The following is an 18,016-nucleotide window of genomic DNA, read 5'->3' on the forward strand; positions in this document are numbered from 1 at the left end:
TAAAAAAATTACCATTTCTGACCATCTGGAGAAATTTCGACAGGTCACGGGTCATCGTTTTTCATCAGAAAATTGATTTTTGGACTTTAGAAAAATTGATTAAAAATATCATTTGGATTGTTCCTCATGTTGAATAACTACTTTTTAAAGCCTCAATGTGACCAAAATTGCCATTTTTACACATTTTTTCTCCTACTAGAAGCTTCTATTTCGACCAATTTCAGGCATTAAAATGACTCTAAACACACTTCTTTTAGTTCCAAAAGTGATAATTCATATGCAATAGTCATTTACAGTCAAAAAAATTAAACATTCAAAAATTACCATTTCTGACCATCTGGAGAAAGTTCAACAGGTCACGGGTCATTGTTTTTCATCAGAAAATTGATTTTTGGACTTTAGAAAAATTGATTCAAAATGTCATTTGAATTGTGCCTCATGTTGAATAACTACTTTTTAAAGCCTCGATGTGACCAAAATTGCCATTTTTACAGACTTTTTCTCCTACTAGAAGCTTCTATTTCGACCAATTTCAGGCATTAAAATGACTCTAAACACACTTATTTTAGATCCAAAAGTGATAATTCATATGCAATAGTCATTTACAGTCAAAAAATAAAACATTAAAAAATTACCATTTCTGACCATCTGGAGAAATTTCGACAGGTCGCGGGTCATCGTTTTTCATCAGAAAATGGATTTTTTGGACTTTAGAAAAAATTGATTCAAAATGTCATTTGGATTGTGCCTCATGTTGAATAACTACTTTTTAAAACCTCAATGTGACCAAAATTGCCATTTTTACAGACTTTTTCTCCTACTAGAAGCTTCTATTTCGACCAATTTCAGGCATTAAAATGACTCTAAACACACTTATTTTAGTTCCACAAGTGATAATTCACTTGCAATAGTCATTTACAGTCAAAAAATTAAACATTAAAAAATTTCCATTTCTGACCATCTGGAGAAATTTCGACAGGTCACGGGTTATCGTTTTTCATCAGAAAATGGATTTTTTGGACTTTAGAAAAATTGATTCAAAATGTCATTTGGATTGTGCCTCATGTTGAATAACTACTTTTTAAAGCCTCAATGTGACCAAAATTGCCATTTTTACAGACTTTTTCTCCTACTAGAAGCTTCTATTTCGACCAATTTCAGGCATTAAAATGACTCTAAACACACTTATTTTAGTTCCAAAAGTGATAATTCATATGCAATAGTCATTTACAGTCAAAAAATAAAACATAAAAAAATTACCATTTCTGACCATCTGGAGAAATTTCGACAGGTCGCGGGTCATCGTTTTTCTTCAGAAAATGGATTTTTTGGACTTTAGAAAAAATTGATTCAAAATGTCATTTGGATTGTGCCTCATGTTGAATAACTACTTTTTAAAACCTCAATGTGACCAAAATTGCCATTTTTACAGACTTTTTCTCCTACTAGAAGCTTCTATTTCGACCAATTTCAGGCATTAAAATGACTCTAAACACACTTATTTTAGTTCCAAAAGTGATAATTCACATGTGATAGTCATTTACAGTCAAAAAATTAAACATTAAAAAATTACCATTTCTGACCATCTGGAGAAATTTCGACAGGTCGCGGGTCATCGTTTTTCATCAGAAAATGGATTTTTTGGACTTTAGAAAAATTTATTAAAAATGTCATTTGGATTGTTCCTCATGTTGAATAACTACTTTTTAAAGCCTCAATGTGACCAAAATTGCCATTTTTACAGACTTTTTCTCCTACTAGAAGCTTCTATTTCGACCAACTTCAGGCATTAAAATGACTCTAAACACACTTATTTTAGTTCCACAAGTGATAATTCACTTGCAATAGTCATTTACAGTCAAAAAATTAAACATTAAAAAATTTCCATTTCTGACCATCTGGAGAAATTTCGACAGGTCACGGGTTATCGTTTTTCATCAGAAAATGGATTTTTTGGACTTTAGAAAAATGTATTCAAAATATCATTTGGATTGTGCCTCATGTTGAATAACTACTTTTTAAAGCCTCAATGTGACCAAAATTGCCATTTTTACAGACTTTTTCTCCTACTAGAAGCTTCTATTTCGAACAATTTCAGGCATTTAAGTGACTCTAAACACACTTATTTTAGTTCCAAAAGTGATAATTCACATGCAATAGTCATTTACAGTCAAAAAATAAAACATTAAAAAATTACCATTTCTGACCATCTGGAGAAATTTCGACAGGTTGCGGGTCATCGTTTTTCATCAGAAAATGGATTTTTTGGACTTTAGAAAAATTGATTCAAAATGTCATTTGGATTGTGCCTCATGTTGAATAACTACTTTTTAAAGCCTCAATGTGACCAAAATTGCCATTTTTACAGACTTTTTCTCCTACTAGAAGCTTCTATTTCAACCAATTTCAGGCATTAAAATGACTCTAAACACACTTATTTTAGTTCCAAAAGTGATAATTCACATGCAATAGTCATTTACAGTCAAAAAATAAAACATTCAAAAATTACCATTTCTGACCATCTGGAGAAATTTCGACAGGTCGCGGGTCATCGTTTTTCATCAGAAAATGGATTTTTTGGACTTTAGAAAAATTGATTCAAAATGTCATTTGGATTGTGCCTCATGTTGAATAACTACTTTTTAAAGCCTCAATGTGACCAAAATTGCCATTTTTACAGACTTTTTCTCCTACTAGAAGCTTCTATTTCGACCAACTTCAGGCATTAAAATGACTCTAAACACACTTATTTTAGTTCCACAATTGATAATTCACTTGCAATAGTCATTTACAGTCAAAAAATTAAACATTAAAAATTTCCATTTCTGACCATCTGGAGAAATTTCGACAGGTCACGGGTTATCGTTTTTCATCAGAAAATGGATTTTTTGGACTTTAGAAAAATTGATTCAAAATATCATTTGGATTGTGCCTCATGTTGAATAACTACTTTTTAAAGCCTCAATGTGACCAAAATTGCCATTTTTACAGACTTTTTCTCCTACTAGAAGCTTCTATTTCGACCAATTTCAGGCATTAAAATGACTCTAAACACACTTCTTTTAGTTCCAAAAGTGATAATTCATATGCAATAGTCATTTACAGTCAAAAAAATTAAACATTCAAAAATTACCATTTCTGACCATCTGGAGAAAGTTCAACAGGTCACGGGTCATTGTTTTTCATCAGAAAATTGATTTTTGGCCTTTAGAAAAATTGATTCAAAATGTCATTTGGATTGTTCCTCATGTTGAATAACTACTTTTTAAAGCCTCAATGTGACCAAAATTGCCATTTTTACAGACTTTTTCTCCTACTAGAAGCTTCTATTTCGAACAATTTCAGGCATTTAAATGACTCTAAACACACTTATTTTAGTTCCAAAAGTGATAATTCACATGCAATAGTCATTTACAGTCAAAAAATAAAACATTCAAAAATTACCATTTCTGACCATCTGGAGAAATTTCGACAGGTCGCGGGTCATCGTTTTTCATAAGAAAATGGATTTTTTGGACTTTAGAAAAATTGATTAAAAATGTCATTTGGATTGTTCCTCATGTTGAATAACTACTTTTTAAAGCCTCAATGTGACCAAAATTGCCATTTTTACAGACTTTTTCTCCTACTAGAAGCTTCTATTTCGACCAATTTCAGGCATTAAAATGACTCTAAACACACTTATTTTAGTTCCAAAAGTGATAATTCATATGCAATAGTCATTTACAGTCAAAAAATAAAACATTAAAAAATTACCATTTCTGACCATCTGGAGAAATTTCGACAGGTCGCGGGTCATCGTTTTTCATCAGAAAATGGATTTTTTGGACTTTAGAAAAAATTGATTCAAAACGTCATTTGGATTGTGCCTCATGTTGAATAACTACTTTTTAAAACCTCAATGTGACCAAAATTGCCATTTTTACAGACTTTTTCTCCTACTAGAAGCTTCTATTTCGACCAATTTCAGGCATTAAAATGACTCTAAACACACTTATTTTAGTTCCAAAAGTGATAATTCACATGCGATAGTCATTTACAGTCAAAAAATTAAACATTAAAAAATTACCATTTCTGACCATCTGGAGAAATTTCGACAGGTCGCGGGTCATCGTTTTTCATCAGAAAATGGATTTTTTGGACTTTAGAAAAATTGATTAAAAATGTCATTTGGATTGTTCCTCATGTTGAATAACTACTTTTTAAAGCCTCTATGTGACCAAAATTGCCATTTTTACAGACTTTTTCTCCTACTAGAAGCTTCTATTTCGACCAACTTCAGGCATTAAAATGACTCTAAACACACTTATTTTAGTTCCACAAGTGATAATTCACTTGCAATAGTCATTTACAGTCAAAAAATTAAACATTAAAAAATTTCCATTTCTGACCATCTGGAGAAATTTCGACAGGTCACGGGTTATCGTTTTTCATCAGAAAATGGATTTTTTGGACTTTAGAAAAATTGATTCAAAATATCATTTGGATTGTGCCTCATGTTGAATAACTACTTTTTGAAGCCTCAATGTGACCAAAATTGCCATTTTTACAGACTTTTTCTCCTACTAGAAGCTTCTATTTCGAACAATTTCAGGCATTTAAATGACTCTAAACACACTTATTTTAGTTCCAAAAGTGATAATTCACATGCAATAGTCATTTACAGTCAAAAAATAAAACATTCAAAAATTACCATTTCTGACCATCTGGAGAAATTTCGACAGGTCGCGGGTCATCGTTTTTCATCAGAAAATGGATTTTTTGGAATTTAGAAAAATTGATTCAAAATGTCATTTGGATTGTGCCTCATGTTGAATAACTACTTTTTAAAGCCTCAATGTGACCAAAATTGCCATTTTTACAGACTTTTTCTCCTACTAAAGCTTCTATTTCGACCAACTTCAGGCATTAAAATGACTCTAAACACACTTATTTTAGTTCCACAATTGATAATTCACTTGCAATAGTCATTTACAGTCAAAAAATTAAACATTAAAAAATTTCCATTTCTGACCATCTGGAGAAATTTCGACAGGTCAGGGGTTATCGTTTTTCATCAGAAAATGGATTTTTTGGACTTTAGAAAAATTGATTCAAAATATCATTTGGATTGTGCCTCATGTTGAATAACTACTTTTTAAAGCCTCAATGTGACCAAAATTACCATTTTTACAGACTTTTTCTCCTACTAGAAGCTTCTATTTCGAACAATTTCAGGCATTTAAATGACTCTAAACACACTTATTTTAGTTCCAAAAGTGATAATTCACATGCAATAGTCATTTACAGTCAAAAAATAAAACATTCAAAAATTACCATTTCTGACCATCTGGAGAAATTTCGACAGGTCGCGGGTCATCGTTTTTCATCAGAAAATGGATTTTTTGGACTTTAGAAAAATTGATTCAAAATGTCATTTGGATTGTGCCTCATGTTGAATAACTACTTTTTAAAGCCTCAATGTGACCAAAATTGCCATTTTTACAGACTTTTTCTCCTACTAGAAGCTTCTATTTCGAACAATTTCAGGCATTAAAATGACTCTAAACACACCTATTTTAGTTCCAAAAGTGATAATTCACATGCAATAGTCATTTACAGTCAAAAAATAAAACATTCAAAAATTACCATTTCTGACCATCTGGAGAAATTTCGACAGGTCGTGGGTCATCGTTTTTCATCAGAAAATGGATTTTTTGGACTTTAGAAAAATTGATTCAAAATGTCATTTGGATTGTGCCTCATGTTGAATAACTACTTTTTAAAGCCTCAATGTGACCAAAATTGCCATTTTTACAGACTTTTTCTCCTACTAGAAGCTTCTATTTCGACCAATTTCAGGCAGTAAAATGACTCTAAACACACTTATTTTAGTTCCAAAAGTGATAATTCACATGCAATAGTCATTTACAGTCAAAAAATAAAACATTCAAAAATTACCATTTCTGACCATCTGGAGAAATTTCGACAGGTCGCGGGTCATCGTTTTTCATCAGAAAATGGATTTTTTGGACTTTAGAAAAAATTGATTCAAAATGTCATTTGGATTGTGCCTCATGTTGAATAACTACTTTTTAAAACCTCAATGTGACCAAAATTGCCATTTTTACAGACTTTTTCTCCTACTAGAAGCTTCTATTTCGACCAATTTCAGGCATTAAAATGACTCTAAACACACTTATTTTAGTTCCAAAAGTGATAATTCACATGCGATAGTCATTTACAGTCAAAAAATTAAACATTAAAAAATTACCATTTCTGACCATCTGGAGAAATTTCGACAGGTCGCGGGTCATCGTTTTTCATAAGAAAATGGATTTTTTGGACTTTAGAAAAATTGATTAAAAATGTCATTTGGATTGTTCCTCATGTTGAATAACTACTTTTTAAAGCCTCAATGTGACCAAAATTGCCATTTTTACACACTTTTTCTCCTACTAGAAGCTTCTATCTTGACCCTTTTCAGGCATTAAAATGACTCTAAACACACTTCTTTTAGTTCCAAAAGTGATAATTCATATGCAATAGTCATTTACAGTCAAAAAAATTAAACATTAAAAAAATACTATTTCTGACCATCTGGAGAAAGTTCAACAGGTCACGGGTCATCGTTTTTCATCAGAAAATTGATTTTTGGACTTTAGAAAAATTGATTCAAAATGTCATTTGAATTGTGCCTCATGTTGAATAACTACTTTTTAAAACCTCAATGTGAACAAAATTGCCATTTTTACAGACTTTTTCTCCTACTAGAAGCTTCCATTTCGACCAATTTCAGGCATTAAAATGACTCTAAACACACTTATTTTAGTTCCAAAAGTGATAATTCACATGCGATAGTCATTTACAGTCAAAAAATTAAACATTAAAAAATTACCATTTCTGACCATCTGGAGAAATTTCGACAGGTCGCGGGTCATCGTTTTTCATCAGAAAATGGATTTTTTGGACTTTAGAAAAAATTGATTCAAAACGTCATTTGGATTGTGCCTCATGTTGAATAACTACTTTTTAAAACCTCAATGTGACCAAAATTGCCATTTTTACAGACTTTTTCTCCTACTAGAAGCTTCTATTTCGACCAACTTCAGGCATTAAAATGACTCTAAACACACTTATTTTAGTTCCACAAGTGATAATTCACTTGCAATAGTCATTTACAGTCAAAAAATTAAACATTAAAAAATTTCCATTTCTGACCATCTGGAGAAATTTCGACAGGTCGCGGGTCATCGTTTTCTCATCAGAAAATGGATTTTTTGGACTTTAGAAAAATTGATTCAAAATGTCATTTGGATTGTGCCTCATGTTGAATAACTACTTTTTAAAGCCTCAATGTGACCAAAATTGCCATTTTTACAGACTTTTTCTCCTACTAGAAGCTTCTATTTCGACCAATTTCAGGCATTAAAATGACTCTAAACACACTTATTTTAGTTCCAAAAGTGATAATTCACATGCAATAGTCATTTACAGTCAAAAAATAAAACATTCAAAAATTACCATTTCTGACCATCTGGAGAAATTTCGACAGGTCGCGGGTCATCGTTTTTCATCAGAAAATGGATTTTTTGGACTTTAGAAAAATTGATTCAAAATGTCATTTGGATTGTGCCTCATGTTGAATAACTACTTTTTAAAGCCTCAATGTGACCAAAATTGCCATTTTTACAGACTTTTTCTCCTACTAAAGCTTCTATTTCGACCAACTTCAGGCATTAAAATGACTCTAAACACACTTATTTTAGTTCCACAATTGATAATTCACTTGCAATAGTCATTTACAGTCAAAAAATTAAACATTAAAAAATTTCCATTTCTGACCATCTGGAGAAATTTCGACAGGTCAGGGGTTATCGTTTTTCATCAGAAAATGGATTTTTTGGACTTTAGAAAAATTGATTCAAAATATCATTTGGATTGTGCCTCATGTTGAATAACTACTTTTTAAAGCCTCAATGTGACCAAAATTACCATTTTTACAGACTTTTTCTCCTACTAGAAGCTTCTATTTCGAACAATTTCAGGCATTTAAATGACTCTAAACACACTTATTTTAGTTCCAAAAGTGATAATTCACATGCAATAGTCATTTACAGTCAAAAAATAAAACATTCAAAAATTACCATTTCTGACCATCTGGAGAAATTTCGACAGGTCGCGGGTCATCGTTTTTCATCAGAAAATGGATTTTTTGGACTTTAGAAAAATTGATTCAAAATGTCATTTGGATTGTGCCTCATGTTGAATAACTACTTTTTAAAGCCTCAATGTGACCAAAATTGCCATTTTTACAGACTTTTTCTCCTACTAGAAGCTTCTATTTCGAACAATTTCAGGCATTAAAATGACTCTAAACACACTTATTTTAGTTCCAAAAGTGATAATTCACATGCAATAGTCATTTACAGTCAAAAAATAAAACATTCAAAAATTACCATTTCTGACCATCTGGAGAAATTTCGACAGGTCGCGGGTCATCGTTTTTCATCAGAAAATTGATTTTTTGGACTTTAGAAAAATTGATTCAAAATGTCATTTGGATTGTGCCTCATGTTGAATAACTACTTTTTAAAGCCTCAATGTGACCAAAATTGCCATTTTTACAGACTTTTTCTCCTACTAGAAGCTTCTATTTCGACCAACTTCAGGCATTAAAATGACTCTAAACACACTTATTTTAGTTCCACAATTGATAATTCACTTGCAATAGTCATTTACAGTCAAAAAATTAAACATTAAAAAATGTCCATTTCTGACCATCTGGAGAAATTTCGACAGGTCAGGGTTTATCGTTTTTCATCAGAAAATGGATTTTTTGGACTTTAGAAAAATTGATTCAAAATATCATTTGGATTGTGCCTCATGTTGAATAACTACTTTTTAAAGCCTCAATGTGACCAAAATTACCATTTTTACAGACTTTTTCTCCTACTAGAAGCTTCTATTTCGACCAATTTCAGGCATTAAAATGACTCTAAACACACTTATTTTAGTTCCAAAAGTGATAATTCATATGCAATAGTCATTTACAGTCAAAAAAATTAAACATTAAAAAATTACCATTTCTGACCATCTGGAGAAAGTTCAACAGGTCACGGGTCATCGTTTTTCATCAGAAAATTGATTTTTGGACTTTAGAAAAAATGATTCAAAATGTCATTTGAATTGTGCCTCATGTTGAATAACTACTTTTTAAAGCCTCGATGTGACCAAAATTGCCATTTTTACAGACTTTTTCTCCTACTAGAAGCTTCTATTTCGACCAATTTCAGGCATTAAAATGACTCTAAACACACTTATTTTAGTTCCAAAAGTGATAATTCACATGCGATAGTCATTTACAGTCAAAAAATTAAACATTAAAAAATTACCATTTCTGACCATCTGGAGAAATTTCGACAGGTCGCGGGTCATCGTTTTTCATAAGAAAATGGATTTTTTGGACTTTAGAAAAATTGATTAAAAATGTCATTTGGATTGTTCCTCATGTTGAATAACTACTTTTTAAAGCCTCAATGTGACCAAAATTGCCATTTTTACAGACTTTTTCTCCTACTAGAAGCTTCTATTTCGACCAATTTCAGGCATTAAAATGACTCTAAACACACTTATTTTAGTTCCAAAAGTGATAATTCATATGCAATAGTCATTTACAGTCAAAAAATAAAACATTAAATAATTACCATTTCTGACCATCTGGAGAAATTTCGACAGGTCGCGGGTCATCGTTTTTCATCAGAAAATGGATTTTTTGGACTTTAGAAAAAATTGATTCAAAACGTCATTTGGATTGTGCCTCATGTTGAATAACTACTTTTTAAAACCTCAATGTGACCAAAATTGCCATTTTTACAGACTTTTTCTCCTACTAGAAGCTTCTATTTCGACCAATTTCAGGCATTAAAATGACTCTAAACACACTTATTTTAGTTCCAAAAGTGATAATTCACATGCGATAGTCATTTACAGTCAAAAAATTAAACATTAAAAAATTACCATTTCTGACCATCTGGAGAAATTTCGACAGGTCGCGGGTCATCGTTTTTCATCAGAAAATGGATTTTTTGGACTTTAGAAAAATTGATTAAAAATGTCATTTGGATTGTTCCTCATGTTGAATAACTACTTTTTAAAGCCTCTATGTGACCAAAATTGCCATTTTTACAGACTTTTTCTCCTACTAGAAGCTTCTATTTCGACCAACTTCAGGCATTAAAATGACTCTAAACACACTTATTTTAGTTCCACAAGTGATAATTCACTTGCAATAGTCATTTACAGTCAAAAAATAAAACATTCAAAAATTACCATTTCTGACCATCTGGAGAAATTTCGACAGGTCGCGGGTCATCGTTTTTCATCAGAAAATGGATTTTTTGGACTTTAGAAAAATTGATTCAAAATGTCATTTGGATTGTGCCTCATGTTGAATAACTACTTTTTAAAGCCTCAATGTGACCAAAATTGCCATTTTTACAGACTTTTTCTCCTACTAGAAGCTTCTATTTCGACCAATTTCAGGCATTAAAATGACTCTAAACACACTTATTTTAGTTCCAAAAGTGATAATTCATATGCAAAAGTCATTTACAGTCAAAAAAATTAAACATTAAAAAATTACCATTTCTGACCATCTGGAGAAAGTTCAACAGGTCACGGGTCATCGCTTTTCATCAGAAAATTGATTTTTGGACTTTAGAAAAAATGATTCAAAATATCATTTGAATTGTGCCTCATGTTGAATAACTACTTTTTAAAGCCTCGATGTGACCAAAATTGCCATTTTTACAGACTTTTTCTCCTACTAGAAGCTTCTATTTCGACCAATTTCAGGCATTAAAATGAATCTAAACACACTTATTTTAGTTCCAAAAGTGATAATTCACATGCGATAGTCATTTACAGTCAAAAAATTAAACATTAAAAAATTACCATTTCTGACCATCTGGAGAAATTTCGACAGGTCGCGGGTCATCGTTTTTCATAAGAAAATGGATTTTTTGGACTTTAGAAAAATTGATTAAAAATGTCATTTGGATTGTTCCTCATGTTGAATAACTACTTTTTAAAGCCTCAATGTGACCAAAATTGCCATTTTTACAGACTTTTTCTCCTACTAGAAGCTTCTATTTCGACCAATTTCAGGCATTAAAATGACTCTAAACACACTTATTTTAGTTCCAAAAGTGATAATTCATATGCAATAGTCATTTACAGTCAAAAAATAAAACATTAAAAAATTACCATTTCTGACCATCTGGAGAAATTTCGACAGGTCGCGGGTCATCGTTTTTCATCAGAAAATGGATTTTTTGGACTTTAGAAAAAATTGATTCAAAACGTCATTTGGATTGTGCCTCATGTTGAATAACTACTTTTTAAAACCTCAATGTGACCAAAATTGCCATTTTTACAGACTTTTTCTCCTACTAGAAGCTTCTATTTCGACCAATTTCAGGCATTAAAATGACTCTAAACACACTTATTTTAGTTCCAAAAGTGATAATTCACATGCGATAGTCATTTACAGTCAAAAAATTAAACATTAAAAAATTACCATTTCTGACCATCTGGAGAAATTTCGACAGGTCGCGGGTCATCGTTTTTCATCAGAAAATGGATTTTTTGGACTTTAGAAAAATTGATTAAAAATGTCATTTGGATTGTTCCTCATGTTGAATAACTACTTTTTAAAGCCTCTATGTGACCAAAATTGCCATTTTTACAGACTTTTTCTCCTACTAGAAGCTTCTATTTCGACCAACTTCAGGCATTAAAATGACTCTAAACACACTTATTTTAGTTCCACAAGTGATAATTCACTTGCAATAGTCATTTACAGTCAAAAAATTAAACATTAAAAAATTTCCATTTCTGACCATCTGGAGAAATTTCGACAGGTCGCGGGTCATCGTTTTCTCATCAGAAAATGGATTTTTTGGACTTTAGAAAAATTGATTCAAAATGTCATTTGGATTGTGCCTCATGTTGAATAACTACTTTTTAAAGCCTCAATGTGACCAAAATTGCCATTTTTACAGACTTTTTCTCCTACTAGAAGCTTCTATTTCGAACAATTTCAGGCATTTAAATGACTCTAAACACACTTATTTTAGTTCCAAAAGTGATAATTCACATGCAATAGTCATTTACAGTCAAAAAATAAAACATTCAAAAATTACCATTTCTGACCATCTGGAGAAATTTCGACAGGTCGCGGGTCATCGTTTTTCATCAGAAAATGGATTTTTTGGACTTTAGAAAAATTGATTCAAAATGTCATTTGGATTGTGCCTCATGTTGAATAACTACTTTTTAAAGCCTCAATGTGACCAAAATTGCCATTTTTACAGACTTTTTCTCCTACTAGAAGCTTCTATTTCGAACAATTTCAGGCATTAAAATGACTCTAAACACACTTATTTTAGTTCCAAAAGTGATAATTCACATGCAATAGTCATTTACAGTCAAAAAATAAAACATTCAAAAATTACCATTTCTGACCATCTGGAGAAATTTCGACAGGTCGCGGGTCATCGTTTTTCATCAGAAAATGGATTTTTTGGACTTTAGAAAAATTGATTCAAAATGTCATTTGGATTGTGCCTCATGTTGAATAACTACTTTTTAAAGCCTCAATGTGACCAAAATTGCCATTTTTACAGACTTTTTCTCCTACTAGAAGCTTCTATTTCGACCAACTTCAGGCATTAAAATGACTCTAAACACACTTATTTTAGTTCCACAATTGATAATTCACTTGCAATAGTCATTTACAGTCAAAAAATTAAACATTAAAAAATGTCCATTTCTGACCATCTGGAGAAATTTCGACAGGTCAGGGTTTATCGTTTTTCATCAGAAAATGGATTTTTTGGACTTTAGAAAAATTGATTCAAAATATCATTTGGATTGTGCCTCATGTTGAATAACTACTTTTTAAAGCCTCAATGTGACCAAAATTACCATTTTTACAGACTTTTTCTCCTACTAGAAGCTTCTATTTCGACCAATTTCAGGCATTAAAATGACTCTAAACACACTTATTTTAGTTCCAAAAGTGATAATTCATATGCAATAGTCATTTACAGTCAAAAAAATTAAACATTAAAAAATTACCATTTCTGACCATCTGGAGAAAGTTCAACAGGTCACGGGTCATCGTTTTTCATCAGAAAATTGATTTTTGGACTTTAGAAAAAATGATTCAAAATGTCATTTGAATTGTGCCTCATGTTGAATAACTACTTTTTAAAGCCTCGATGTGACCAAAATTGCCATTTTTACAGACTTTTTCTCCTACTAGAAGCTTCTATTTCGACCAATTTCAGGCATTAAAATGACTCTAAACACACTTATTTTAGTTCCAAAAGTGATAATTCACATGCGATAGTCATTTACAGTCAAAAAATTAAACATTAAAAAATTACCATTTCTGACCATCTGGAGAAATTTCGACAGGTCGCGGGTCATCGTTTTTCATAAGAAAATGGATTTTTTGGACTTTAGAAAAATTGATTAAAAATGTCATTTGGATTGTTCCTCATGTTGAATAACTACTTTTTAAAGCCTCAATGTGACCAAAATTGCCATTTTTACAGACTTTTTCTCCTACTAGAAGCTTCTATTTCGACCAATTTCAGGCATTAAAATGACTCTAAACACACTTATTTTAGTTCCAAAAGTGATAATTCATATGCAATAGTCATTTACAGTCAAAAAATAAAACATTAAATAATTACCATTTCTGACCATCTGGAGAAATTTCGACAGGTCGCGGGTCATCGTTTTTCATCAGAAAATGGATTTTTTGGACTTTAGAAAAAATTGATTCAAAACGTCATTTGGATTGTGCCTCATGTTGAATAACTACTTTTTAAAACCTCAATGTGACCAAAATTGCCATTTTTACAGACTTTTTCTCCTACTAGAAGCTTCTATTTCGACCAATTTCAGGCATTAAAATGACTCTAAACACACTTATTTTAGTTCCAAAAGTGATAATTCACATGCGATAGTCATTTACAGTCAAAAAATTAAACATTAAAAAATTACCATTTCTGACCATCTGGAGAAATTTCGACAGGTCGCGGGTCATCGTTTTTCATCAGAAAATGGATTTTTTGGACTTTAGAAAAATTGATTAAAAATGTCATTTGGATTGTTCCTCATGTTGAATAACTACTTTTTAAAGCCTCTATGTGACCAAAATTGCCATTTTTACAGACTTTTTCTCCTACTAGAAGCTTCTATTTCGACCAACTTCAGGCATTAAAATGACTCTAAACACACTTATTTTAGTTCCACAAGTGATAATTCACTTGCAATAGTCATTTACAGTCAAAAAATAAAACATTCAAAAATTACCATTTCTGACCATCTGGAGAAATTTCGACAGGTCGCGGGTCATCGTTTTTCATCAGAAAATGGATTTTTTGGACTTTAGAAAAATTGATTCAAAATGTCATTTGGATTGTGCCTCATGTTGAATAACTACTTTTTAAAGCCTCAATGTGACCAAAAATGCCATTTTTACAGACTTTTTCTCCTACTAGAAGCTTCTATTTCGACCAATTTCAGGCATTAAAATGACTCTAAACACACTTATTTTAGTTCCAAAAGTGATAATTCATATGCAAAAGTCATTTACAGTCAAAACAATTAAACATTAAAAAATTACCATTTCTGACCATCTGGAGAAAGTTCAACAGGTCACGGGTCATCGTTTTTCATCAGAAAATTGATTTTTGGACTTTAGAAAAAATGATTCAAAATATCATTTGAATTGTGCCTCATGTTGAATAACTACTTTTTAAAGCCTCGATGTGACCAAAATTGCCATTTTTACAGACTTTTTCTCCTACTAGAAGCTTCTATTTCGACCAATTTCAGGCATTAAAATGAATCTAAACACACTTATTTTAGTTCCAAAAGTGATAATTCACATGCGATAGTCATTTACAGTCAAAAAATTAAACATTAAAAAATTACCATTTCTGACCATCTGGAGAAATTTCGACAGGTCGCGGGTCATCGTTTTTCATAAGAAAATGGATTTTTTGGACTTTAGAAAAATTGATTAAAAATGTCATTTGGATTGTTCCTCATGTTGAATAACTACTTTTTAAAGCCTCAATGTGACCAAAATTGCCATTTTTACAGACTTTTTCTCCTACTAGAAGCTTCTATTTCGACCAATTTCAGGCATTAAAATGACTCTAAACACACTTATTTTAGTTCCAAAAGTGATAATTCATATGCAATAGTCATTTACAGTCAAAAAATAAAACATTAAAAAATTACCATTTCTGACCATCTGGAGAAATTTCGACAGGTCGCGGGTCATCGTTTTTCATCAGAAAATGGATTTTTTGGACTTTAGAAAAAATTGATTCAAAACGTCATTTGGATTGTGCCTCATGTTGAATAACTACTTTTTAAAACCTCAATGTGACCAAAATTGCCATTTTTACAGACTTTTTCTCCTACTAGAAGCTTCTATTTCGACCAATTTCAGGCATTAAAATGTAGGCCTGGGCAAAAATTTCGTTCCGTTCGCGGAAATTGCGATAATTTGACATTTTTGCGTTCCGCGGAGAGCGCGAAAATGTCAAAAATTCCGGTTTCCGCAGCTTGGCGATAATTTGTTTCTTGCTCGCGCTGTAAAATGATACATTCTCGCGCGCGCGCGATCGCCTTACCTGAATCCCTGCGTTCGCCGACAAGTTTTCTTGATCCGGTCGCGTTCTCCATGAGATGTTGTATTGTTTTTAGCCATTTGCGCTGTCTCGCGACAGTTCGCGCCCGCAGTGACGTCATGCGTCGCGCGATCACGTCTTTCTTCTCGCGATCATGCACCGCGAGAACAACTCAAAACAAGATGGCCGCGCCCGCAAGCAGCCACATGGGTAAGTTGGCGACCCGCAACCATGCAGAAAATCGCGCGAACATGCCGGAAAAAAACTTCCGCATCTTCGCGATATTTCTGCTTGTTTGCGATAATTTTAAACATTCTCGCGATAATTTGCGAAGGTTAATTCCGCAAATTCCGCCCACCCCTATTAAAATGACTCTAAACACACTTATTTTAGTTCCAAAAGTGATAATTCACATGCGATAGTCATTTACAGTCAAAAAATTAAACATTAAAAAATTACCATTTCTGACCATCTGGAGAAATTTCGACAGGTCGCGGGTCATCGTTTTTCATCAGAAAATGGATTTTTTGGACTTTAGAAAAATTGATTAAAAATGTCATTTGGATTGTTCCTCATGTTGAATAACTACTTTTTAAAGCCTCTATGTGACCAAAATTGCCATTTTTACAGACTTTTTCTCCTACTAGAAGCTTCTATTTCGACCAACTTCAGGCATTAAAATGACTCTAAACACACTTATTTTAGTTCCACAAGTGATAATTCACTTGCAATAGTCATTTACAGTCAAAAAATTAAACATTAAAAAATTTCCATTTCTGACCATCTGGAGAAATTTCGACAGGTCGCGGGTCATCGTTTTCTCATCAGAAAATGGATTTTTTGGACTTTAGAAAAATTGATTCAAAATGTCATTTGGATTGTGCCTCATGTTGAATAACTACTTTTTAAAGCCTCAATGTGACCAAAATTGCCATTTTTACAGACTTTTTCTCCTACTAGAAGCTTCTATTTCGAACAATTTCAGGCATTTAAATGACTCTAAACACACTTATTTTAGTTCCAAAAGTGATAATTCACATGCAATAGTCATTTACAGTCAAAAAATAAAACATTCAAAAATTACCATTTCTGACCATCTGGAGAAATTTCGACAGGTCGCGGGTCATCGTTTTTCATCAGAAAATGGATTTTTTGGACTTTAGAAAAATTGATTCAAAATGTCATTTGGATTGTGCCTCATGTTGAATAACTACTTTTTAAAGCCTCAATGTGACCAAAATTGCCATTTTTACAGACTTTTTCTCCTACTAGAAGCTTCTATTTCGAACAATTTCAGGCATTAAAATGACTCTAAACACACTTATTTTAGTTCCAAAAGTGATAATTCACATGCAATAGTCATTTACAGTCAAAAAATAAAACATTCAAAAATTACCATTTCTGACCATCTGGAGAAATTTCGACAGGTCGCGGGTCATCGTTTTTCATCAGAAAATGGATTTTTTGGATTTTAGAAAAATTGATTAAAAATGTCATTTGGATTGTTCCTCATGTTGAATAACTACTTTTTAAAGCCTCTATGTGACCAAAATTGCCATTTTTACAGACTTTTTCTCCTACTAGAAGCTTCTATTTCGACCAACTTCAGGCATTAAAATGACTCTAAACACACTTATTTTAGTTCCACAAGTGATAATTCACTTGCAATAGTCATTTACAGTCAAAAAATTAAACTTTAAAAAATTTCCATTTCTGACCATCTGGAGAAATTTCGACAGGTCGCGGGTCATCGTTTTCTCATCAGAAAATGGATTTTTTGGACTTTAGAAAAAATTGATTCAAAATGTCATTTGGATTGTTCCTCATGTTGAATAACTACTTTTTAAAGCCTCTATGTGCCCAAAATTGCCATTTTTACAGACTTTTTCTCCTACTAGAAGCTTCTATTTCGACCAACTTCAGGCATTAAAATGACTCTAAACACACTTATTTTAGTTCCACAAGTGATAATTCACTTGCAATAGTCATTTACAGTCAAAAAATTAAACATTAAAAAATTTCCATTTCTGACCATCTGGAGAAATTTCGACAGGTCACGGGTTATCGTTTTTCATCAGAAAATGGATTTTTTGGACTTTAGAAAAATTGATTCAAAATATCATTTGGATTGTGCCTCATGTTGAATAACTACTTTTTAAAGCCTCAATGTGACCAAAATTGCCATTTTTACAGACTTTTTCTCCTACTAGAAGCTTCTATTTCGAACAATTTCAGGCATTTAAATGACTCTAAACACACTTATTTTAGTTCCAAAAGTGATAATTCACATGCAATAGTCATTTACAGTCAAAAAA

This window comes from Triturus cristatus, chromosome 5_2 (assembly GCF_964204655.1).
Source record: "Triturus cristatus chromosome 5_2, aTriCri1.1, whole genome shotgun sequence".
Lineage (NCBI taxonomy): Eukaryota > Metazoa > Chordata > Amphibia > Caudata > Salamandridae > Triturus > Triturus cristatus.